General features: G+C 38.5%; 1 protein-coding gene across 4 annotated transcripts in view; it reads right to left on the bottom strand.

Moving 5' to 3' along the window:
* Positions 1–27326, bottom strand: part of LOC309507618 (1-phosphatidylinositol 4,5-bisphosphate phosphodiesterase gamma-2) — a 210805-nt gene that overhangs the window by 88947 nt on the left and 94532 nt on the right. The gene's annotated exons all lie outside the window — the stretch shown is intronic.

Raw genomic sequence — 27326 nt, 5'->3', positions numbered from 1 at the left:
TTGGCTAACTTTATATCAAATAAGTGCCATTTGCATCATGTCTAACTTTATATTTATTACACAGCAAATTAACCAATCAGAAGGTGGACCATTGTCTTTGTTCAGTCTCACCAGATTAAATGTATCCAGGTAAGCACTGCAGTAAAACTCTCACTAATTCATCCATACCAAATCTAGAATTCTAAACAACTTAAGTTTATATTTGTGCATTTTTTTGATATTTTATTAGGCAGAAGACTTTACCATTGCAGTCCCACCTGACCAGGAAGGTCCTAATATCAGCGCACAGGTGGGTTAACTGTAGGAAGGAGAACGATCATCACACAGTGAGTTCTTGCATGTGTCTTACTGTGTATTTGTCTCAAACAGGAACTCCTTCACTGCAGACAAGCTGAAATGGGCTAAAAAATCGATTTCAGTCACAGTCATAGAGAGCTATGGATCTCAGCATTTTTGGACAGAATTTAGGATTTGTAAGTATTAAAATTTAATCTGGAATAATTTAATTTAGTTCAGTTGAAATGTTTGAATATGCTATTTACATATGCTAAAAAGCTGTTTACAAATATATATCCTTTAGTTATTGTAAAAATAATAATAAAAATGTAAAAAAAGGAGGTTAAAAATATTTTGACACTAATATTTTCTCTCTCTCTTTCTCTCTCTCTCTCTCTCTCTCTCTCTCTCTCTCTCTCGCTCTCTCTCTCTCTCTCTCTCTCTCTCTCTCTCTCTCTCTCTCTCTCTCTCTCTCTCTCTCTCTCATATATAGTGTTGGAACCGGGATCTTCTCTGAAGGACATTAGTGTTTGTGGACACGCATGCAGACCAGGGAACATTCTGATGTTGTCAGTCAAGTTCTGAACAGGAACCAATCTTTGGAGAAGTTAATTTATTCGCAAAGGTGGACAAAAACATTGTGTTGACTTTTTAAAGATTATTCTGATGATGATATTTACTCGTAGAAGTAGAAGTAGACTGAGGGGTAGACAGTCAGACATTGATAATAATAAGAAATGTTTCTTGAGCATCAAAGAGACTCCTTTCAAAAACATTAAGACACTTAAATACTTTTTTTGGCCACCAGTGTACATGAATCCAACACATTTTTGTAAATAAGTGAAATTATTTTTAAGGTGGGGTTATGTGTCATGTATTGTGAAAAGAACTGTGTTTTGTCCTGTGTTGGATATTTCCTTTTTGACTGCTTAGAAATGTATTTATATTCTGCAGTTTTATGAATGTAATGGTTGATATTTAATTATAATACTTGTATAAGCTAAACAACCAATGACTCTACATTCATTTAGTCAAATGCTAACGTTTTGTTTATGATTTTATGTATGATTTTAACAATGTGTGCAGTGAAGGACAGCACATAATATGTTCATTTAACACATTTACACATCTTTGTGCTAACCTTTCTGACATATTTACTTTGTTAAAATCATTAACACAATGAATGAGTTAAAATTAACACAAAAACGTTGTCCCTAAACTCACCCATTAATGTGTAAACGTTTCACACATATTTCCAGCATTGGCAGACTGTTTATTTTGTGATATATGAAATGTAAAAAAAAAAATAATAATTTGTAATAACTTTGTCTAATTGGTTTGTATGTTAGTAGTATTTATGTAGGATAAAAATAAAATGAATTATATATCAAAATTATGAAATCTAATTTAGTACAAAGAAAAAAATAATTACAGTAGTGTACTGATTAGCTTAGTTTTTACAGTAATTCACTGTATTACACAATTACAGTACCATACTGTAAAACTGGAATACGGTAATGTACTGTAAAAAAACCTTGAAAAGTCTAACAGTGTTCATAGCACATTTAAAACCTTGAATTCAAAGGAGAAAAGAAAGTAAAATGGGTAAAAGAAAAAAAGGTGAGAAAAATGTCAAATATACACAGGGCTATACTTAAAAATATTTTGCACAAAAAACTACAGAGGTTGAAAGTTTTGTTGCACAGGCCACACATTTGTAGCACAAGTATAAAAGGACAGACTAAATCCAGAAGAACTGCGGCAACGTCTCCAAGACGCTTGAAGAAACCTGCAAAGCTACCTGAAAAACTATGTGCAAGTGTACCTAGGACAAAAGCTGGACACCAAATATTGATTTGATTTAGTTAATTGATCAAATAAAATCTATTTATGACATTATTTTTGAAAGCATCCTCACTTTCACTTTTCACAGTACTGTAGCTTTGCAGTTAGGTTTCCTCAAGCATCTTGGAGACATTGCCACAGTTCTTCTAGATTTAGTCTGTCTCAGTTTTTTCGGTTTCTTAATGTAATCGCGATCTGGTCATTCACTAGAGGGCACTTCACACCGGACTGTTGTCATTCCCTAATAGACTACATCTCCCATAACGCATTATTGTGCCATTACCTTGTTCAGCTCACCCTTTATAAGCATGGTCAATTCAGTCATTCATTGCTAAGTCTTGTTTGTGTCACTGCAATTCTAAGCCAGAGAATCCTGTTTCTCTCGTGTCCTGGTTCTTTTGATTTTCTGTTCCTTGGATTTCCCTGTCTGCCTCCACCTTTTACTCAGTTTACGTTTGGATTGTGTGTTTGTGTAATGTGTATGAACTTCGCTTGTTCTGACTTCGATTGTGAATTACCCTTATGATAAACTACTGCATTACAGCATTCATGTCTCCGTGCAGTTTGTGACAGACTCGATGATGGTGAGATCAGATCTCTGTGTGGAGCATACCAGCTGTTGACTCCTTGTGCATACAAAAATCTCTCTGGATTATTACAATTAATGCCAAAAGGAATGTTTGGAAATGTAAAAGGATATTTCCTAATAACACACTACAGCAAAAGATAACTGTAGTTGGCTTGGCTCAAAACCAATTTTTTTTTTTTTTTTTTTTGTGAAAATACTAAAATGCCTATGCATATATGCATATATATATATATATATATATATATATATATATATATATATATATATATATATATATATATATAATTTATGATACATTCGTATTCTGCCAATCCCATCATACGAATAATCGTACTTTGGTAAATGTGGTGGCTGAAAACAATCGTAATTTGAATATCACGCCCCTAAAAATTCATGGTTTAGAAGCCTCCCCCCTAGATTTTACTACATGGAGGAAAGTAACCCGGCCAAGAAGAGCAAGTAATCTTAAATAAAAAAAAAAATCTTACTCCAAAAAACACCCATTAACCTCGTAAAACAATTATATTTTTTTATATGTATATTAAATAACGGTAAATAAAACGAAACATTTACAAACATTATAAACACTATAAACGAGCGTAGCTATGCTTGTCGCACAGTTTTTTTTCTTTTGTTAATCTGTTAATTAAGTGAAATATATCTTGTGCAGTCCTATTTATTTTATTCCTTTTATATAGTTCATTTTATTATGTTTTTATTCTGTGCAGCAGGTGCTTAATGTGATAATGTGTGAATCCTCGTGTTCTGTTGTTTATGCTAATTGAGCATTTAAAACTAAACCCCTAAAAAAACATATTTAATGGGTCACAGACATCTATAATTTTAATGTCATAATCAAGTCGTTTAGCGGTTAATGATCGATTAATGAGCTTCAGGCAAATAATCTAAATGAAGAAAATGCTCTCATTACAATTCTCCATCAGCTTTACCATGCAAATTCACGCTAATTCAAAAACTTGCATTCTTGCAACTTGCTTTATCACAAACAAAATAATTGACTCCAACCAAAACTATGTAATATGATTACAAAATCTTTAACAAATCTTTAATAATATTTAAATAAAGGGTGACAATGTAATTTTTCTAAGGTCGGACATCACTTTTGGCCACTACTGTACATACAGAAATAGTAAGAGTAGTATGGTAACATGCTATTCTGAACATAGCCTAAAACTACTTCCATCTCACATGTACCCTCAGTCTACCATGCCTTCAAGGATCTCTCTTTTTTATCTACAGGATATTGGTTCTGTAAGACGATTACATCCATGGCGGGCACAAGGTCTAGTAGACACACTGAACAATTATTGAAAAGAAGCTCAATCCCATAAGATTGTTACTGGGGTCAGCAGAGGAAACTGTAAAATATGTTTTTGAAAAAAATGTTAAGCTGCATATCACAAACTGACAGATTCCACTGCCAAAGGTCCATTTCTGGGGGCCCCAAGAAGGCAATATTGCAAGAACAAGGTTTCTTCAGATCGATGTTTGCAGAGCAGATTATGAAAGCTTTTTAAATAAGTTAATGCATTAGTCTCAAGGTTAGTCCAGGTCAATGTAAGTTTCTGCACAAAGTAATCTTTTCTTAGAAAAGAGATTCACGTTCACACAGATAATCACACGTACAGTATACCTTCACCCAAAACTGAACCCTTCACACTGCAGCTGTTGTGTGAATGCAGCTGCATTGGTCCCCCGACACATGCCAGGACTATAACATTAGAGACGACCAAGTGAATATTCAGCAACCATTTCTTTCTTATTTAAAAAAAAAAAAAAAAAAAGAATCATAAAGTGAATTACAGTTAATTACAAAAAATACTGCCTGAATTTTATATAGGCCTAAATAAATAAGTAATATTTAAAAAGAATTGAAAGAAAATAAAATACATAAAAAAAAAAATATATATATATATATATATATATATATATATATTTATAAAATAATAAAATAAAATAAAAATCAAAAAAATGAAAAGCAGAAGCTCATTTAAATTCATTCAACCAGCCACCAACCCTCATGCACTATTGTGGAACATTACAGGCAGTGAAGGACAAAATATGCTGCCCTGCTTAAAATAAATAAATTATATATTTAAATAAAATAAATAAAAAATAAGAAAATAAAAAGAGCTCTTAAAAAAAAAAAAAAAAAATCTCAAAAATAAAAATCTTAAAAACATGCTGACACAAAAAATGCTGACCTTCAAAAATCAGCAAGAATGAGGTTGTTATGCACTGATGCTTTCTTCCCTCCATTTACCAAGGAGGCAGCGTATATATCTTAGCAGATAAGCAGATTGTTTTCATTAAAGATGTGTTCCTTGTTGACCCAATAATTACACACCAATGTAATTGATAATTAGTGTTAGTGAGTGTGAGTCACACACATGGAAGGAAAACAGAAAGAGTAAGCGTCTGTCGCAGACACACATCTGCTCTGAGGTTCTTCTGTATAAAGGCATGTTCGATCACTCCTGGATGCTCTTTGAGTACTATAGCGAATAGGCCTAAATATGCATCAAAGAAAAACAACATCCCTTGCTTTCCAAAAGCCGTCTTATTATAACACCCCACCAAATCTCCTGCGTTTGACTTCACATCACAGAACAATCACTCCATTTAATGCTGTTTTCATTGATCCAATAGCCCACCCCCCACCCCCAACACTCAAGACACACTCGGCTGTCACACACTAATTCCGTCATCCACGGACACCTATGTCCATAGAGATCCCTTTTCATTCATCCATAAATTATGTCCTTCTGCTTTCTTTCTTGACATGGCAGAACATCTTACTGGCTGTCCTCTCTTCTGCTTAGAACCTACTGGACTTTCATTAATGGTAAAAGCTTTTTCCTCTGTGATACAGATCAACGCTGATGGCAGGATGCAAACAGTGATGCATTGGGAGTTTGACAAAGTGTTTGCTTTTATAGTTTTATTTTTAAATGCTTAATTCCTGGAACAGTGAATTATATATATATATATATATATATATATATATATATATATATATATATATATATATATATATATATATATATATATATATATATATATATATATATTTATTTCCTGCAGTTCAACTGACAAAAGATAAAGCAAAATAAATACAATATATTACAATAATAAACACACAAGGAAATACTGGAAGCTTTTTCCACCACAGAGTAAAATGAAAACAGATACACTATCATTTAAAAGTTTGGGGTCTGTAAGATTTGTATTTATTTTTTTGCATTTATTTAACCAGAAAGGCAGTAAACATTAATACTGTGTATTCATTGACATTTAAATAACTGTTTTCTATTCTAATATATTTTTTTTAAATGCAATTTTATTCCTGTAATGGCAAAGCTGAATTTTCAGCATCATTACTCCATAAATGATCCATCAGAAATCATTCTAAAATATGGATTTGCTGCTCAAGAAATATTTCTTATTATTATCAATGTTGAAATTTTTTTTTCAGGATTCTTTGATAAATAGAAAGTTCAAGTGAACATACTTTATTTTAAATATAATCATTTGAAACAATTTAATGCATCCTTGGTGAATAAAAATATTAATGTCTTCCAAAAAAAATATATATATAAGATGTTAATATCTTGGTTTCTTCAAGCATCTTGGAGACGTTCCTGCAGTTCTTCTGGATTTAGTCTGTCTCAGTTTTTTCTGTTTCTTCATGTAATCACAGACGGACTCGATGATGGTGAGATCAGATCATACCGGCTGTTGTCAGACTCCTTGTGCATACACAAATCTCACTGGATTATTACAATTAATGGCAAAAAGAATGTATATATATATATATATTAGTGCTGGGCAAAGATTAATCGCGATTAATCGCATCCAAAATAAAAGTTTGTGTTTGCATAATATATATGTGTGTGTACTGTGTATAATTATTTTGTATATATAAATACACACGCATGTATTTATTTAAGAAATATTTGCATGTATCGCGATTAATCTTTGCCCAGCACTAATATATATATATATATATATATATATATATATATATATATATATATATATATATATATATATATATATAATAAGTTACATGTCACTGGGACATTGTAAAATTACTGTATATTATAAAGTTTTGTAATATAAAATGACAAAATTAATAAAAGTCACAATTATGAAAAATAAACTTAAAATTACAAGTTTGCGTAGTCATAATAAAAAATAATAATAATAAAAAAAATGCAACTGTGAGATAAAAGTCACAATTACCTTTTTATTGTTTTTCACTCTGCAGGCAGAAACATGCTTCCATTCAAACTACCAATATATTAACAAAAAAATGACTTCCCTACATGTCATTAACAGAAACTTTTTTGATTACCATGCTGTCACAACATCTTTATTTCTTTTCCATTTTCACCATGCAAGTGTCGCATTAGATACTGCCAGTGAATTATTAAAAGCCTGAATGCCAGGAAATAAATTAGCAGTTATATGAAAGTCTCTCTCGGCAGGACTGGAAGAGAAAGAAACTCCGTGTTTCGAAAACACGAACTCAAAACATTCGAAAATAGCGTATACAAAAGACCAAACTAAAGGTTTACTAGTTTCCTCCATCAAGCCAGCTGATGAAGAGCATTATGAGAAGTTTATATAGCTCTTTGTGCATCATGCTGTGTGCTGAGACAGAAGAAATGTTTGGCAAAAGCATTTGATCGCATTCTGAAAGAAGCGTTTAACGTGACAAAGTGTTTTTGAGTGGAGCCAGAGCATTATGCCTGAGGGAAAGAGTTTTCGCCTTAGATGCTTTCTTAAATTCATAAATCTTTTAAAAGACTTTAAAGTCCACCTGGAGTCCAGCACAAAAGCGTAACTGCCATTATCCATTGCTGAGTTTACAAGAGCAGGTATACAGTATATAGGGACACTGGCATGGGTTTGATCTTGGGTTTGATGAATGTAAGTAATGAATTATTCATGATATTAGTCTAAATACTTTACAGAGAGAGAGAGAGATACAAAACATAGTTTTTATTTGCAAGAAAAATAATCTTGCAAATAAATGATTTACCGGACACAAGGATACGCTACGGTAAAATGCCAGAAAGTGTCTCCAGATTAATGGTGTCTCAGTATTCGCATTCTTTCTTCTCAGTGTGCGTCAGCATGATATCTGTGCTTTCTATTTTGCTGCACTACTTTACAAGCATTGTGGGGGATCATTAGGCATTAACATTTGCCGTATTTTTAGTGACTCTATTATAAATTATTTTGCATTCGAGGAAGAAATATCTGGAAAACAAATGCAATCCTGTTGCCAAATGCCCACATCAAAAGAGCATTAAAAAAAAAGATTATAACATATTTCATATTCTTTTATTTCGACAAATGAGCCTATTTCTGATAAAACTCATTATAATGTGTAGCATCTAACATTGCCATGAACAACCAGTCAATAATTACAATGATTTAGATCTTGGGACAACATAACCAACTAAAGTAATTAATTTTGTCTTGTTTTAAGTAAGTGATACAGTCAGAAACTGCTCCAACTAATTCACAATCGTTTGTGTTTCACTAAAATGAACCAATTCATAAGCGTATTTCGCTTTTACGAATTCTACGAGGTGGCTTATTCGTACGAATTCATACGACCTCACTCGTACAAATTAGTAAGATTTTTGCTAAATCGTACATATTTTACGAATTGCCCAATTCGTATGAGTTCATACGAATGACCTACCCCTGACCCCGCCCCTAAACCTACCCATCACGTGGGTTTAGACAATTCGTACAAATTAGCCACCTTTTAATCACTCGTACGAATTCGTACGAATTGGTCGTGAGATAGCGTTGTTTGTTTTGCTAAAGTCATTAGCTCAAGATTCAAGCTTCACTGGTCCCAGTTGCTTTGTCTAATTTTTTATTCACTAAAAAGTGTCATAAGAGTCATTTTCTCAAGAATGACACTTCACTGTTCATGCTGTACAGGCCCTACATCAGGGTTCCTCAAATCCGGCCCTGGAGAGCCACTGCCCTGCGTAGTTTACTAATCAAACAAACCTGAACAAGCTAATCAAGGTCTACAGAGTTACAGCCTAGGTGAGTTTGATCAAGGTTTGAGTTAAACTCTGGACCGGATTTGAGGAACCCTGCCCTACATGTTTCATTCACTACGTGTTCCGTCCACATTGGAGGAGGAATGCATGTGTGTTAAACATAGTTATATATAGTTTTTTTAAAAGCAATATAATTATTCATGCTGCGCATAAACATCTGGTCACTTTATCTTTCTTGAATTGAGCATATTCGCGGAAAGCCCGACAGCGAGACAGGAAGGAAGGTCAGAAGAGGCACTAGCAGACCGAAGATTTATCTCCCATGTGATCTATAGCATCCTGAGCTCTGAGTGTTTATCTGATCAATACCGAGCGCTCGCCCATCGTGCATTATAGAACATCCATAACTCCATGGATACCCCCGAAAGCTTACCACCAGCACAACAGGGTACATTTTTTTGCCCTGGACATTTTGCATTCCCCTTCTGATTTACGATGTTTGGAACCTAACACTGTCTCTAATTGGAGCGGATGGAGGGGGCGTAAAATGCCATCAGCAGCCTAAATGAGATATAATTACAGCTGATATCCAGAAATAGCCAATCTGTCAATCTGCATACTTGCCTCTGTGAGACGGAGGAAAGGTAGATGGGGGCAAAAAAAGGGAGGTAAAAGCGATCCATTAATTATATCTGCCCACAAGAATAGAGCAGAGAATCGAAAAGAGAAGGATGAACCCAATCAAAGCCATTGAAATTGTTCCGGACTGTGGAGCGCTGCTGCCCTCTGTAGGTCATGATCAACCTCAAATGGCCTCGGCACTGCGGACCACGTGGACGGGCACTGGAAAAAAGTGTAACAGTGTGTAACTTTTTCAACAGCCGTGCTTCTTTTAGCATTTTTCCTATTCGGTTTTTATTCGTTTTAACACATTTATAATAAATCTTTAACTAAAAGTTTGAAGCAATGAACCAAATCAACCAGCTCTGATATTTATCATAATATTACATTAACATTAAAGCAATAATAATAACAAGAATAATAAATAGATTACATTTACACTATACAACTATGTATTTAAATCATTTAATGAGTCAATGAACTACTTAACTCATGAAGTGTTATGAAGAGGGTTGCCACAGGACAAAATGGAAAAATTTGAGCATTTTAACAAAAAATAATAACGTTTACACTGAATATAAGTTTTCATACTGTTCTGATCTGTAAAGGCTTTATACACACATATTATATATATATATATATATATATATATATACAGGTGCTGGTCATAAAATTAGAATATCATCAAAAAGTTGATTTATTTCAAGAATTCAACTTAACAGGTGAAACTAATAATTATATAGACTCATTACATGCAAAGTGAGATATTTCAAGCCTTTATTTGTTATAATTTTGATGATTATGCCTTACAGCTTATGAAACCCACGAAATCAAAATCCTAGAAAATTAGAATATTACATGAAATCACAAGTAATTACACAGTAATACCATGGTCATTGAACCAGGTTTTGGTTATTTTGGCAGTGTGGGCAGGTGCAAATCCTGCTGGAAAATGAAGTCAGCATCTCCATAAAGCTTGTCTGCTGAAGGAAGCATGAAGTGCTCTGAAAATGTCCTGGTAGACGGCTGCGTTGAGTGGACAGCACAGTGGACCAACACCAGCCGATGACATGGCTCCCCAAACCAACACAGACTGTGGAAACTTCACACTGGACTTCAAGCATCTTGGATTGTGTGCCTCTCCATTCTTCCTCCAGACTCTGGGACCTTGGTTCCCAAATGAGATGCAAAATTTGCTCTCATCAGAAAAGAGGACTTTGGTCCACTGTGCTTTATTAAATCCAGAGTCAACCAGGACATTTTCAGAGCACTTCATGCTTCCTTCATTTTCCAGCAGAATTTGCACCTGTCCACACTGCCAAAATAACCAAAACCTGGTTCAATGACCATGGTATTACTGTGTAATTACTGTGTAATTTCATGTAATATTCAAATTTTCTGGGATTTTGATTTCGTGGGTTTCATAAACTGTAAGCCATAACAAATAAAGGCTTGAAATATCTCACTTTGCATGTAATGAGTCTATATAATATATTAGTTTCACCTGTTAAGTTGAATTCTTTTTGATGATATTCTCATTTTATGACCAGCACCTGTATATATATTACATCATTCACAGTTCTTAAGAATAGGAGTTCACTGCTGAGCTCTTTTACCATGATTTATGTTCTGTAATGGTGACTTCTCTGGTTGGTGGATCTCACGGGTGTTTGTTCTTTAGTGGGAGTTTGACTAATTTGACTTATTTTTTCTTTTAAAAATTAAGCTGAAATCACACTGAAGCAGGCATTTTTCATCTCTTAACAATCTCAAAGCTCATGGTTTCGTTCTTAAAACGTTTATACATTATCTCTAAAAATCCTTATCTCAATGAAGTAAATGAAAGGGATTTTTAATTCCAGAAGCTCACTGTTGCACACTATTGGAAACAGCAGGAACAGGACTGATTCATGGAAAATCAACACATGAAGGAGGAGCAGATAAAAGCAAAATGATCAACCCTTCTCTCATTCCTTCGGTCCATTCCTTCATTTGTCTTTTCCAGGTCTGCACTGATTGCCACATTACATACAGAAAACACATGTGCACTCAACCCACACAAATCCACCCAAAGCACATTATATGTTGTTTTCACAGCAGGCCAAGCGCATTTGCAGAATTTTAATTTTACAGAGGATCATACATCTTTGTGACACTTGTATTTCCCTGGCTACAACAGTATAATAACTGTTTTGATGAGTGTAAAATAATGTCACCACGTTCCTTGAGTGTGCATAAATGAATAGCTAAGTGAATAAGTAAGTTTATGCACATATTCGATCAAAATGTGGACCAGTGAATGAACAGAGGGAGTTATGAAAAGCACACGTTTTGCATGCACTTATGAGACATTAAACCCCCAAGGTGCTTTTTAAAAGCGCTGCAATATTTTTCCCTCATAGTTTCATATGCGTTTGCTTGGCCCAGAGCAAGGAGCTAATGAAGCTTGTCATCTGGAAACATTAAAAATCATCTAACCTGAACCTAGCTGTAACATGAACTGTATGCATGTATATTAACCAGCCCCATAGTGTAAATCAAAATGAGTTGAGCTCACTAGCGAGTCCTCTGATGTAAATGCAATATGACCCACAAAAAAACACACACTCTGTATAATCAGCATCGAGCAAAGTAATGCACGAGAAAGAAAGTCCATGGGATTTAACATGATAGAAACAGTATGTCATTTTCATTGCTATTAATGCACTGGATTGCTAATTAATTGCACTGCGTGGTTTCTGCAGTTCTATTATAATATCATGACGGCAATAAAGTCAGCATGAAACTAGTTTCGCGTAGCCAGACCTTCAGACTGACGGCAGAAGGTTTGGACTCTATCTGAGCTTTTCTTGGCCAAGGACCGCCCAAGAGGACGTTTGACTGACATGTAACCCAACCAATCACAGTTCGTTTTGTTCCGCGTCATGTTTGGGGGCGTGGCAATATAATGTCGATGTCCCTACAATAACAGACCGGTGTGCATCTAATAAATTATTCATTCATGAACATTGTGCAAGTTTATTGCAACAATGGAGCCGCGAACTTCACATACTTTTTGAAAATCCAGCGTTTAACTGATCCTGGCAAGCGCTATTCTCGCAGTTGTAAACACAACGGCTTTCTTCTTCCACGAGGGGTTTTGGCATCACGGCATTTGTTTCCAGGCGGGCCGATAAAGAATGCGACACACACGTCTCCCGGACATCCTGTAGAATTCAACCAATCAGATCGCGACTTCGAAACTCCTGAAGTGTTTCCAGAAAAGTGTGCCATATGCATCAGACGTTCAGCCAACCAGGCACGTGCACACATAGACATAAAAGGGGGCTTGAGCACCTGCCCTTTTTATTCCTGGAGAGAAAGTGCCCTTTTTTCTGGGGTGCTTTTTTTTCTTTCTTTTTTTTTAAATAATATATATTTCTGTTTGCGCACAGCTTCCCTGTCAAACAAATATATTTATTGAAGAATGGTATATCTAAATATCAGGTAAGGAGTTCTGAAGCGCTCCCTCTCCCTCTCCCCCGATTGTTAAACCCGCTTGTATTGCTTCCGCTAAAGAAAATAGTACGCTCCGTCTCTACGGTTAGAAGAATCCTGTGAGTCCATAGCAACGCTCTGTTTTTCATGGCAACGGTCTGTTATACTCCGCACAGCGGCCTCTTATCAAGAAATAACACACCGCATTCTACATTGGAATTCAACCAAGCCATGTAATAAAATAAGTTAATAAAATAAGCATATATCACCACCAGGTGATATGCTTTAGTTATTTTGTTTATCCTATTTACCTGCATTGCCCTGTCAATTAGATGCAAATGTGTGCATTTTAACTAGTTGACGCCTAATTTGCATACAAAACGTCCTCAGTTAATGACTTCTATCAGGAGTCTTTCCCCCTGAAATTTAGAAATCTAAATTGGTGAATTTAGAAGAAATCTACAGATGCAAAAAGATGGAGGATACACTCTAAAAAATGTAGTAAATCTGAGTAACTGCATCTGGTAGCCTACATTAATAAATAAAACTGAGTAGAAATAAGTTAACATTAAACATTAAAAATAACAATATTTATAAATTAACTTTTTATTTATGAGTAATTTTACTTTTTTTATTTCCTCTAAACCTTTATAAAATTGTATTCCATACAACCACAAATACATACATGACATTGGCTTTTATTTAATTGTTACTCAATTATTTTGGTAAGTTTAATTTTAAAGTGTTATGTATTCTGATAACACCAAAATAATTAAAACGATGTAGTGCCTTGTGCAAAAATAAACAAATTATTAGTAAAACATGCCCCTCTGCTTGATGCAGTTATTTAGGTTATTCTAAATATGAAGAGTACAGATGAAAAAGCCTCTAAGTGCCATCTGAAATTTCCTTCTATGATAATTTTTATCAAGCTTGTATGTTTATGTTCACTTATTTCACATTACTGGCAATGAAAAGTACCTATTAATTGTCATTTAAGTTAAATTACTGAACTTAAATATACGAGCTTGAAAAAAAAAATGCTCATTTTAGAAGAACATTTCAGATGGCACTTAGAGGCTTTTTCATCTGAACTCTTCATATATACTTGAAACTAGTAGCATAGAAAATGTTTTCAAAACATGCACATTGTGGAATGCTTTCCTTTGCTGCTCTATAAACCTAGTGAATACTAAGGAGACCATGGTTTCTGTGTGAACTGATTATTTTGTAGACATCTTTTGAAAATGAAACAATTGCGTGAGTTTGAGGAAGATAAAATTAATTAACTTTTTTAATTAATTTTTTAAAAAGGAAGTCAGAGTTGCGTTAATATATATACTTTTTTGTTTATAAAAAGAAAAAAAAATACGTAATTATGAGAAGTGCCCTTTATTTCACTTGAGCCCCTGCCCCTCAAAATGTCTGTGCACGTCCCTGCAGCCAACGGTTTGTGGGCGTGACGTCTGAGGCTGAGACTAGCATGAAACAGAACTTGGACTACTTGCACTGAACTTTGGGACGAACTCCGTTTTGAAATAACTCATTTATTTCCGGTTTTGTGTATTTTCAATGCGGTGACACCTCACTAAACGCCATCTAAAATGAGTGTCCACAAGAAAAAAAAATTCAGTGACTGGAGAAGAGATATTGTGATGATCACTGGCTAACCGGCTAACTCATGTTATTAAGTGTCTTACTGAAAGAGTTAGTTCTGCTAATCAGCTGTGGGCCCACTATTACCTAAAATTGTGTCCATTAATGCAGATTGTCTACTGTACTTACTACTTTGAGTAATGATAAAGGATGAAGCATGATTTGTTTTACAAACTATTATGTAACATCAGTCATTCGCGTTAGTGCTCGGCTAACGTATGCGCTGTTATTGATACAGTTAATATACAGTTCCCACATCTGCACTGCAATACACATCAGTTTGTTGATGGACATACTTGTTAATGCTGATGGTGAGGAATTACAGTTGCAACAACTCATGTACATCAAACTGAGTAGTGTATCACTCAGAAACGTCCTGCTCAAGTTGTCCTTGCGATGGAGGTTCAGATTGAATAACTAGTTCTTCCAATGTTTTAACATCGGACTCGCGCTCAGATTGATATGGTAAAATCGACACCATCATTACTGTCTTCACAGTGTGTACAGTCGCCGAGCTTTAGGAAGCCTCAGGGCTGAAATTCAGCTATGGTAATGCGTGTTTCGTTTCCGACATGCTCTTTAATCAGTAGACCAATCACAACAGACTGGGCCATCTGGCCAATCAGAGCAGAGTAGCTTGTGGAAAGGAGGTATTTAGAGAGACTGAATCATCGGACGAGTCATTTGAGAATCATTGAAAAATGTTGTGATGTGCAACATATATTATGAGAAAATGAAAGTGTTTTTTGGCCTTTTATGCGTGTAAACCTGTTGTAGGAGACCTCTAAAACAAAATTAGGAACCTTTAAAATAACCTAATAGGGGTACATAAATCCTAAAAGATTATGAGGGCACATGAATTAAAAAGAAAAATAATCATGTGCATGGATAAATCATTTATAATAAATAGTGCAACACTTAACAAGATTTGTCCATTTTGATTTCATGGTGACTTTATTGCCTGATGGTTGAAAGCGGCAGATGAGGTTGCTTTTTCATAGATTTGAATTTAGGAAATATTTTGTGAGAGTGGAAACATTTCTCATGAAGCACACTAGACAAGGTATAATAATGTGTGATGGCATGTTGCTACTCTAAATTCCATTATTCTTCTTAGAAAGATGCAGCCAGGTGTCAGTAAGAGGAAAAATAGAGATCGTTTGCTGCAGTCATGACAAATGCTTTCACCCCTGGAGACTCCTTCTCTGGAGACGTGACTTCGGTGCACTTAAGAGGGAGAAACGGGGAAGCATCAGAGAAAACCACTATGCAGAGTTATCATACAGGTCGCTGAAGATAGCAACTAAATGAAAGTGAACCTAAATGCAATACAGTCATTGCAAATCCCACATTTGAATGAACTATACAGGTATCAACCACTGACAGAGTGAGACATGGCTGATTCTTCAAATGCTTGTCTTCCCTAGGCTACATGGGGGTTATTGCTCGTAGGTTTCTTTCATAGCTCATTTTACTTAATGGTGTTCTTAGTCATGTTTCATTTAGGTATCAACTTTGTCGCAGATGTCTCCTTAAATTCCTAAAAGAAAGGAATGAGATGAATGACTGTTTCCTGCACCACATTTCAGCAGTGGCGTACTGTTCCCCTGCTGTTAAATATTCAATGCCAAGGCAAAAGATATTAATTTTGCATGAGCTGATTTGAACGTGAGTTGGCCTTCTGTGTTGATTGTGATCTAATAAAAAAGACCATGTAGCACTAAATAAAAGCAAGGAACGTCTTTTAATTGAGTTCTGCAAGCAAGCTGTACACAAAAATAACATACAGTAGGCTACAACGCGACAAGTGTAGTTCCCTTTCAAGGGAACTCCCGTTGCGTCGAGAAAATGACGCTGTGGGAACGCTTTGCGTGATGACGTCTTGAAGCACATGTAAAATCAGTCCAATGGTGTGGCGGAACGTCAGAGGCGGGTGACGTCACGTACCAGGAAGCTATAAAAGCCGGCCCGAAACAGAAAACGAAAGCTTTCTGAGTCTTCAGTTGCGCTCTGTGTTGAATCTGTCCTTGTTATTTGGTGTTGTCTGTCTATATTATATATATATATTCAGTATGGCGAGCAAGCAGCAGTTTAGAGTGTGTGTCCATCCCTGCCCGCGTTATTTAACGGGAGGTGATACTCACACTCTTTGTGTTGTTTGTTTGGGTGAGGAGCATGCCCAGTCAGCACTCGAGGGTGGTGACTGTGTGCATTGCGACGCGCTTCCATTGCGCACGCTCCGATCCCGCTTGGCTCGGTTCAATCCCGATCGCGTTCCCCAGGGCTCGGGTCCCGCCGCGGCTGAGGCTCGGCGGCGATCTCAGACCTGGGGTTCGCAAATGGATCTGTCAGTGGATGTTGAGACGGGCTCTGCCTTATCTCAGCATCAATCTGACAGATCCAGTGCCTCTCATCAGGGTGTGGAAGCACGCATTGCGGTTTCTTCCCCCCCGATAGAGGCACCAATACTGCAACTGTCCAGCTCTGAGGAGTTGGATGTTGTGAGTATTGAAGCTGAGTCTGAGGATTCGCCACCTCAGTCTCATGCGTTTGAGGAACTGCTCGATGTTATTACTAGAGCAGTTGACAGACTATCTATTGAGTGGCCAGAGGATAGGCAGGACGTTCGTTCGAAAAGTAAGCTCGACGAACGCTTCCTGCCATCTCGTACACAGCCTCAGCGAAGAAGCCTTCCGTTTTTCCCCGATCTCCACACCGAGGTGTCGAAATCGTGGGGAAAACCGGTTTCATACAGAGTGTATGCACCACAAACATCCCACTATTCTTACATTCACAAATATAAAGAAAATGGTTATGGGGAGATGCCGAAGGTGGAGGAGACGCTTGCGAGCTATCTCTCTCCAGCAACGGCATCTTCCCTGAAAGCTCCTTCACTTCCCTCTAAGCCAGTAAAATTCACATCATCTCTGGTTCATAAATCGTATGCAGCCGCTGGTCAAGCTGCAGCGTGTCTGCATACGATGTCTATTATGCAAGCCTATCAGGCAGAATTATTGGGGGATTTAGAGGAGGGCGGGGGAATTGGTCCTGACACAGTGGCTGAACTACGCAGAGCCACAGATCTGTCTCTCAGGGCCACCAAGGAGACCGCTAAATCAATCGGGCGGTCTATGGCAGCCCTGGTGGCCACTGAGAGGCATCTGTGGCTCAATTTGAGCGATATAAAAGAGAAAGAAAAGCTCGTTCTCTTAGATGCTCCGGTTTCCACTGTTGGTTTATTTGGTGATGCAGTAAACAGTGCGGTAGCTAAATCTCAGGAAGCTGCTAAACAGGCAGCTGCATTACAAAAACTTCTCCCCCGCCGTTCTTTCATTGAGGCTGCTGAGCGGGAGCAGCCTCACTCCTCTAAAAAGAGCGCTGAACATCGTGCCACTCAAAAACAGAGTGTGTCCTCTCGTGCTCCCCCACAAAAATCTCGGGGACACGGAGGGCGCTCTCAAACCCAGCAGTCTTCGAGGGGTAAAACGGATCTGCGGACCGTTATTACCGCCAAGAAGGCTGCTGGGGAAAAGTCCTGATGTCTGAGGGCTCAGGACAAATGAGGGTAGTCCCCCCGAAGCAGAGCGGTTAACACCTCTTTTCACGGTGCCCGTCTCTCTTCGGTGCCCTCAGGGGACCGTTCTGCCAACCCTGCCACCTCTGGTGTTACAGGGCGCAGCGGTCTCCGGCGAGCACATATCTCAAGGTCCACCCGGAAACGTAGTGGCCTCGGGATGCCCGCCCCCTCTGAGGAGGGTGCTAGAGCAGTCTGTTTGGTCGTTCCCTGCCGGTGCGCCGTTACAGGGCGACGAACCGACTACTCAACAGCAGGAGAAAAATACGGTGCCGTCTCTCTTCGGTGCCCTCAGGGGACCGTTCTGCCAACCCTGCCGCCTCCGGTGTTACAGGGCGCAGCGGTCTCCGGCGAGCACATATCTCAAGGTCCACCCGGAAACGTAGTGGCCTCGGGATGCCCGCCCCCTCTGAGGAGGGTGCTGGAGCAGTCTGTTTGGTCGTTCCCTGCCGGTGCGCCGTTACAGGGCGACGAACCGACTACTCAACAGCAACAAAATCCAGAAACCAGTCTCGAGAGACTGGTACCTCTAGTAGAATCTTTGACAGCGTGGAAGCTACTGTCAAATGTTTCTCGTTGGGTCCTGCAGACCGTGGAAAAAGGGTATTAGATACAATTCTATTAACGCCCACCGCGGTTTATGGGGGTCCTGCCCACAGTGGTGGGCCCCGAGCAGGTTCTGGTTATGGAACAGGAAGTAAACACTCTGTTAGAGAAAGGGGCCATAGAATATGTACCCCCCTCCAACAGGGAAACCGGGTTTTACAACCGGTACTTCATAGTTCCAAAAAAGGACGGGGGAGTGCGTCCCATTTTAGATCTTCGAGTTCTGTACGAGTACATGCAGCTCAAGTTCAAAATGTTAACCTTGAGACAAATCGTGCCACAGATCAGGTCCGAGGACTGGTTTGTCACGATAGACCTCAAGGACGCATATTTCCATCCGTCCGTGTCATTGGAAGTTTCTGAGGTTTGCTTTCGGGGGCAAAGCATACCAATATCGAGTTCTTCCATTCGGCCTTGCTTTATCACCCCGCACTTTCACCAAATGCGTGGATGCAGCTCTGGCGCCTCTGCGCCTCCGGGGTATTCGCATCACGAACTACATCGACGATTGGTTGATTTTAGCTCAGTCGCATTAGATGGCGGTTCAACATCGAGATGTTGTTCTCGCCCATATGAAAGAGTTGGGGTTACGGCTGAACGCCAAGAAGAGTGTGCTTTCTCCATTTTAGAGGACCACTTTTTTAGGCGTGGTTTGGGATTCAGTGTCGATGCAGGCGCGCCTGTCATCGCCACGCTTCGATTCCATCCTGGCAGCTGTGAGAAGTGTAAAGCTAGGCCAGCTACTCACTGTCAAACAGTTCCAGAGACTGTTGGGTCTCATGGCAGCAGCTTCCAACGGGATACCTTTTGGACTGCTGCTCATGAGGCCCCTGCAGTGGTGGCTCAGGACCAGAGGGTTTTTCCCCGAGGGGCAACCCATTTCGCACAATCAAGGTCACGCGGTGATGCCTACGTGCCTTGGTTATGTGGAAGAAACCTTGGTTCCTGTCCCAGGGCCCAGTGCTGGGAGCTCCTTGTCGTCGCAAACTGCTAACGACGGATGCTTCCCTCACGGGTTGGGGAGCGATCCTGTGGGTCGCTCATCTCAAGGTCTGTGGGAAGACCATCATCGTTCCTGGCATTCTATAGCCTAGAGATGTTAGCTGTCTTCCGGGCTCTGAGGAGCTTTATCACAGGTCTCAGGGGACACCATGTGTAGTACATACGGACAACACGTCGGTAGTCGCCTATATCAAGGGGGTTTGCGCTGGCATGCCATATCCTCTTGTGGTCCCAGGGGAAGTTGCTGTCACTCAAGGCAGCCTGCATCCCCGGGGTCCAGAATATAGGAGCAGACACTCTGTCGAGACAGGGGCCGAGGCCCGGGGAATGGTGGCTCCACCCCCGAGGGGGTGGAGCTGATATGGAAATTATAAGTGGATCTGTTTGCGTCTCGAGAGACGTCTCACTGTCCACTTTGGTTCTCCTTCACGCATCCAGCTCCTCTGGGACTGGATGCTATGGTACAGACGTGGCCGAGGCTACGTCTGTACGCCTTTCCCCCAGTTGCTCTGCTCCCGGGAGTTCTGGAAAGAGTTCGCAGGGACCGGGTTTCCCGATCTTGTGTCCCTCCTCGACGGGCATCCTCTGGAGTTACCCGTCAGGAGGGACCTTCTGTCCCAGGCAGAGGGCTCGATATTTCACCCTCGGCCAGAACTGTGGAACCTGTGGGCTTGGCCTCTGAGGGGGCCCAGCTCATAGAGTCAGGTCTCTCAACCGAGGTTGTTGAGACCATTCTACAGTCCAGAGCTCCCTCCACGAGGAAACTTTATGCCCTGAAGTGGAGAGTATTCACTTCTTGGTGTAGTGACCGTCGGTTGGACCCAGTCCACTGCCCAATTGGTACAGTGCTGGAGTTCCTGCAGGAACGGTTCACTGCAGGTCTGACCCCGTCCACTTTAAAGGTCTATGTGGCGGCCATAGGTGCTTACCACAGTCCTTTGGGTGGAATGTCTGTGGGGAAAGACCCCTTGGTATCTCGTTTCCTTCGTGGCACTTGGAGGTCCTCCTCCCTTTCGAAATCGGACCAGGAGGCGAATAATTTGCTTTGCCCTGTTCGGGCGTTAGACGCGTATGTCCACAGAGCTGCCCTGTGGCGTAAAAGTGACTTTTGCTCCCCTAACAAGGGAGGTCCAGTGTCTAAGCAAAGGATGAGCAAGTGGGTGGTTGAGACTATCTCACTGGCTTATGAGGCGGCTGGACAGCCTTCTCCTTTGGCTGTCCGGTCGCTCTCTACTAGGAGTATGGCGGCCTCTAAGGCCCTTATTTCAGGAGTTTCTTTACAGGACGTCTGTGATGCGGCAGGCTGGTCCTCACCGCACACTTTCGTCAGGTTTTACTCTCTGGATCTAGACTCTGCTCCAGGGTCTCATGTCTTGTCTTCCTAGTGCTGCTCTACGGATTTCACACAGGACAGACATTTGTAGCTATGGAGGCGTTGGTATAGACGTTCCCACAGCGTCATTTTCTCGACGCAACGGGAGTTCCCTTGAAAGGGAACGCCTCGGTTACGACTGTAACCTCGGTTCCCTGAAGAGGGAACGAGCGTTGCGTCGCCTTGCCATATCTCCTTCATGCCTGTCAGCGCGACTTCAGACTTTACGAAGCTTTCGTTTTCTGTTTCGGGCCGGCTTTTATAGCTTCCTGGTACGTGACGTCACCCGCCTCTGACGTTCCGCCACACCATTGGACTGATTTTACATGTGCTTCAAGACGTCATCACGCAAAGCGTTCCCACAGCGTCATTTTCTCGACGCAACGCTCGTTCCCTCTTCAGGGAACCGAGGTTACAGTCGTAACCGAGGCGTTTTGTGAATCACACTAAAAAGGTCTGGCTGTATGTCTTTGATTCACAAAAATCGGGTCATACGAATATTTTATTATGAATCGGACTACACTGGTCGCGCTGTATGTTTCTGATTCATTACAACAAAAAAAAAAAAATGACTCATTAGAGTCATTTGTTCGTAAATGGCACAAATCTTATGACCCGGATTTTGTGAATCAAAGGCATACAGCCAGACCTTTTTAGTGTGATTCACGAACAAATGACTATTATGAGTCAGTAACTACCTTACGGTCACTGTACGAAAATACTAATAAAACATATTTTTGGACAAATACTTTGTATTACAAATCTTTATATTAACTGGCTTTTTTATTAATGCAGTAGGCTACAATGAATTACAGCCGTCCACGGTCTCCCAGTGGCTTACATTATTGTCAGATTAGTGTTAGTGATTAATTTACAGCAAAACAAAAGATAACATCTATGCTTTCATGTCTGAAAACATTATTTGTGTCTTACATTTCATAATAAACCGAGAAAAGCTCAGTACAGACTAGTTTTCCATCAGTTTATTCTCTTGAATTGGAATGTGTGGGTGGTTTAAGGCCAATGTATCCTTCAAAACATGCAGAATGAATGATGCGAAACGAAGGCTGCCTTCCAAGGATCCTTCCAATTGAGATGTCCTTCAACGACGTTCGTGACAGCCTAGACATGGAACCTTCGTAGGATGCAGCCTTTCCGTTTGAGAAACACCCTATATGTTTTTTTTAGTGAATCATAAGCGAACCAGACAGTGTAGGTTTAAATCCTTCATTGAACTGAATCCGTTATTGAATCAACATCTGATTCACTTACTGATCTGCAAGTTAACACCATTTTCAGTTTTGATGTCTGTATCAAAACTTCTGTTTTAATAATTGAAGGAATAGGCCTATTCCTAGGCCTGTATTCCTCCTTGATAAACTGAAATTTGATCAAACTTTATTTTGGGCAAAAAAGAAATAGTAATTTGTGTAAAATTGGATACAAATAATTTTCATTTTGCTGACCAATCTGGCTTTAAAATAGCTCAATTGACTGTGATTCACTGTAACCCCCACTGGTGTGATGTGGAGTGTTTCCTTGAGGTCTTTTCTGCAGTCAAACATAAAAGAGCAATTCAACCACTCACTGTCTCCTGACCACCCAATCACAAAACACATCCCTCTTTTGTCAGGCAATTTCCTTCGGGATGTTGAAAACTTCCCTGCCTGATTAAAGAACAAAAGGAAATGGTGAATTATTTTTAGATGTGGAATGGGTTCCCGCAAAGATGAGTTTAATCAATTGTAATTAATTCTCTTGGTTATGAGCAGTGGAGCCTGACGAGTCAAAGAAGGGGTTGAGGATATTGAACTCCATTGAACTCCATTGAAAACCCATTAACACCTAATAAGTGAGAGGAAGTGGAAAAACTATGGTGAGATATGAAAGAGGACTAATGTGAGAATCTAAATTGCTGTTCTTCTTGGACAGATCTGGAACTTGAAGGCTCACCTTTGCTCATGCCTTCATCAAGAATGATTGTAATAGAAGAGAAAGAGAGGTTAATAGACTAATGCTTACAGTCAACCCATTCTCACTCCCAAGGCGTCAAACACTGAAGCATGGTCAAGTGCCCCCGGCGTCACAAAGATGGCAAAGTCTCCCCTTGGCGTCACTCTAAGGATGAATTAGGAACTCCTTTGCTTTCAATGGGAAACCTGTGGCGTCAACAACATGCAGACGCAAATTTTAACAGCAGGAAATCGCGCTGGAGAAGTCTCATATTGAACACATCGCAATATTTGGCATCAGTTCACGTGTGCCATATGTTGGTAAGTAGTCGTAAATATGCTGTCCCAATAATGTTTGATATAATGTCTTTTCTGTTTGTCGATGTCAATCAGATTAGCTCCCTCATGTTCAGTCACTGCATTATATCTGTTCCACTGAGGCTTTGCTTTTCATAGCTTTCTAATTCAAAACACTTTACTAAACTAGGGTGATTAAACACAGTCTGTCACATGACGTGCTATTGACCTTCAATCAGTTAATCATATTCATATCAGGTTCAAAGTAGTACAATTAGTTCCAAAGTGGTATTTGTAGTAGAAGTACAGTAAAAAACTACATTTACCATGCTTTACCACAGTACCCCTAGTTTTAATGTGATAGGTGTGGTAAAAGGACAGTAACCACAAATCTTACCATGCTTTTAATACCTAATCATTTAAATTCCAAAATTTGTAAGGTAAATCTATTATTTTTCCTTTAAATAATCCTATATATTATACAAAATGATATTTTCTTTTCTCTTTTTCCAGCTGAAAAGACCAAAAGGGCCTTTCGGACTCCGTCAGCCCATTATTGTTTGAAGAGAAGTAAACGGAGGAGACGGAAAGCAACAAAGGCAAATAATCGCAGTGGTATGTGTTGGTTTTAACCCTTAATCAAACATTTTATCAAGCATTTGATTTGTTGTTTCTTAAACCTTTTCTTACAAAACCCCTAGCCCAATCAGTACGAACATAGTCTCAAAGTCTTAATAATTCACAGGATTTAACAAGTTGTTATATTCGTACGATACTCGTACATATTTGTATGTAATCCTGCAGCTTTTTCTCCTACTGCTGGCTACTGCCTCAATTACTGTACTAGTGTTGTCACGGTACCAAAATTTCAGTATTCGATACCGATACCAGTGAAAATCCACGGTTCTCGGTACCAATTTCGGTACCAAAGCTTAATTTAGATTAAATTTACATAATTATATTAAAGTGTATATCACAAAGATGGAAACTGTAGTATTAAAAACACTTTACAATAAGATTCCATTTGTTAGATAACATTAGATAAAATGACCTAACAAAAAAAAACAATAGTTATATACTGTCGCAATTATTCTCCTTTAGGGGTAAATTTAAAAATACATTTTTAAAATCAAAAGTTAACATTATTTCTGTTAACATTATTTAATGCACAATGAATGAAGTGAACAAACATGACCAATCAAGTGTTTTGTATTAAATAACATTCACAAACATTAATTAATGTTGTAAAAATATATTGTTCACGCAATGTGTTATGTTAGATAACACATTAAGTGATGTTAATGAATGGTATCTTATTGTAGCATTACCAAACTATACAGGAGATAAAATATGTTTTATTTGACTTGACTACTTTTATTTAATCCAAAACTGTATTCATATTAAACTTTAAAAGGGCTTTTTAAACCTGCTAAGAGTTATCCAGCCAAGAATAAGACTAGAACTGCTTTTCTGACGGACTGATATTAATGACGGCTTTTTATTTCTCATCTCCATAAATATATCTAGTAGTAAAGCTAATGCAAGGGCTAGAAATCAATTAATAGACCTATGTCACACTTCCTCGTCGTCATGGAGAGCGCAGTTCGCACAAGCGTTTATACTCCCGTGGCGTCTGTCGTTGCTATGCATCCATGAACGCACATGGAAAAGCGAGCGCGCCGCTTCTATTATGAGCGCGCTTGCCGCGCGCCATTTGAAATAACGTATCTGCACGCGCAAAAACATCAGCACCACATCAGCAGCAGCACCGCCGATCGCCATCAGCGCTTTTATGAAGAGGACGCAACTGCACGCGCTTCGGGCATGCACGCGCATCAAGTACCGGGTTTGAGAAAACCTGGTACCGTGACGTTTAAAAAAGAATTAGTACCGACTTGGTACCGAAGTACCGGGTCTTTTGACAACACTATACTGTACATATTCGCAATATTTGTAAATCAGTTGCGCCCCTTCTTGGAAAGTAGTCGGATGTCCCACAAACTGTCAGAAAGTTTATATTAATTGAATTGTGTTCTTTAAAATTATTACAAATTGGACCCTGTCTGTTCATGTTCCAATGAGACATGATGTCTCTCCACACCTCATAACCTACCTCTGTTTGCAAGAGTGGAAAAGCTCATTTGACTTGTCACATGACATCAGATATTCGATTATTTTGTCATAATCAGATCAGTTACACTGCTGATAACTGTCCCATTTGCATTTAAATCATGTTATTTTTAAATAAGTTCATATGAATGTTGCTTGCTATTAAAGACATACTTTTAATCATGCCCACATATCAGTGAACTTATTATATAAATGCATTCAACGTTTAATTATGCAACACTCTTTACAGAAAAATTATTCTTAATTTATAACTCTCTTTACATGAGTTTTGGTAAAGGACATATTCATTGCCATCCATTAGTTCTAGTCATGCAGCGACTTCATGATGTATTGTATATAGCAGGTGTTTGTCCGAACAATTGAAGATAGTGAGAGTGTTCAGAAAAACCTTTTGAAAACAATCAATATTTATGGAATTCTGTTTAGAGTATTACAGAAATGACACACTTGACATACTGGACATTATTCTGTGAGTTTGTTACCTTTAGCCTACATTTAGATGGACTTAATGTCTTGCATTTAGCTTCATTAAACCTTTTATTACAGTGGTCACTATAGTAAATGTCCACCATAACTACATCTATCATTATATCACTACCTGGTTAATGTAAATGTAATATACCTGTGAATGTATTTTATAGAAGCATTTTCTTGCTGACATTTATGATCATTAACTTTTTTAATTTGCCTTAATTACAATAAAAGTGAACAATAATCACAAGGATATAGAATTAAAGTTGAGAATGTAAAATGTTGTTTTTAAGTGTTTGCCTATTTTTTCTTTAAAGGGAAGAAGCAAATATATTTTCACATAAAGTTGAATCTCATCGCTTGATTTGTAAAAATATTATTACTTCATCAAAGCGTTTTTTTTTACGTTATGTATCACTATAATAAATTGCCTCTGTATCTGGATAATATTTTTATATATATAATTAACTGATTTTTTTAACTCTTTTGCAGTAGTTTTAGCACTACATTTGTCTTTAAACAGTTTGACATTAAATATTGGAATATGCTTTCAAAATTGTGTGCATGCATTATTCTTTTGTTACATTTATTTTAATTCCAAAAGGTTCAAATGGTGGAGAATGGAATAATTAAATGATTCAGTTACCTTTGATTTACTATACATACACTGTAAATGTTAGAGGCACTTTAGTACATGCAATTAGCTTGAATTAAAATATTGCAAAACTACCCCTGCTGTTAAATAAGGAATCTATCCCTTCAGCCAGAACCGGAAGAGATCTGTCATCATTTACGATAAATTGACAAGTAAGTGTGATGTTCAGCTGGGTTGTTATTGGCTGTGACTTTATCGCAGAACTCGCTGTGATTGGACTATCGTTTAACCCATATAAAATGGCGCTTCATGTTGCAAAGTATGTTTTGGTGTTATTATTACGTTTCTTATACATTAAGTTAACTGTAAAGTGTCTCTATGTTGTGAGAAATTACTACTTTACCGAGATCCCAACCCTAACCCTAAGCATTTCTGCACATTTCAATGAACTACCGTTTCCTGTTCCATTGATGGAATGACAGAGATATGTGGGTAATGTAGTTTAAAACGTTTAGTAAAGAAACAATAAATGTTAAATAAACTTTAATGGACAACAGGAAATCTAAATATGTTAATTGTGCAAACCTTTATGACATATATGAATATGGGCGCCCGAGATATAACGATGATTAATAATAATACGTTTATTTTTTATAGTGCCTTTCAAGAACCCAAGGTTGCTTCACAAAATATAAATATAAAGGGAGGGAGGGCAGGCGTCCTGGAGGCCTCTGGTCCCTCCTAACCACATCCTCGTCAGCCTCCAGGACGCCTGCCCTCCCTCCCTTTATATTTATATTTTGTGAA

The sequence above is a fragment of the Leuciscus leuciscus genome (assembly GCF_965113295.1).
Source record: "Leuciscus leuciscus genome assembly, chromosome: 10".
NCBI classification, from domain to species: domain Eukaryota; kingdom Metazoa; phylum Chordata; class Actinopteri; order Cypriniformes; family Leuciscidae; genus Leuciscus; species Leuciscus leuciscus.
Note: the sequence above shows the minus strand (reverse complement) of the source record. Positions and strands in the feature narration are given on the sequence as shown.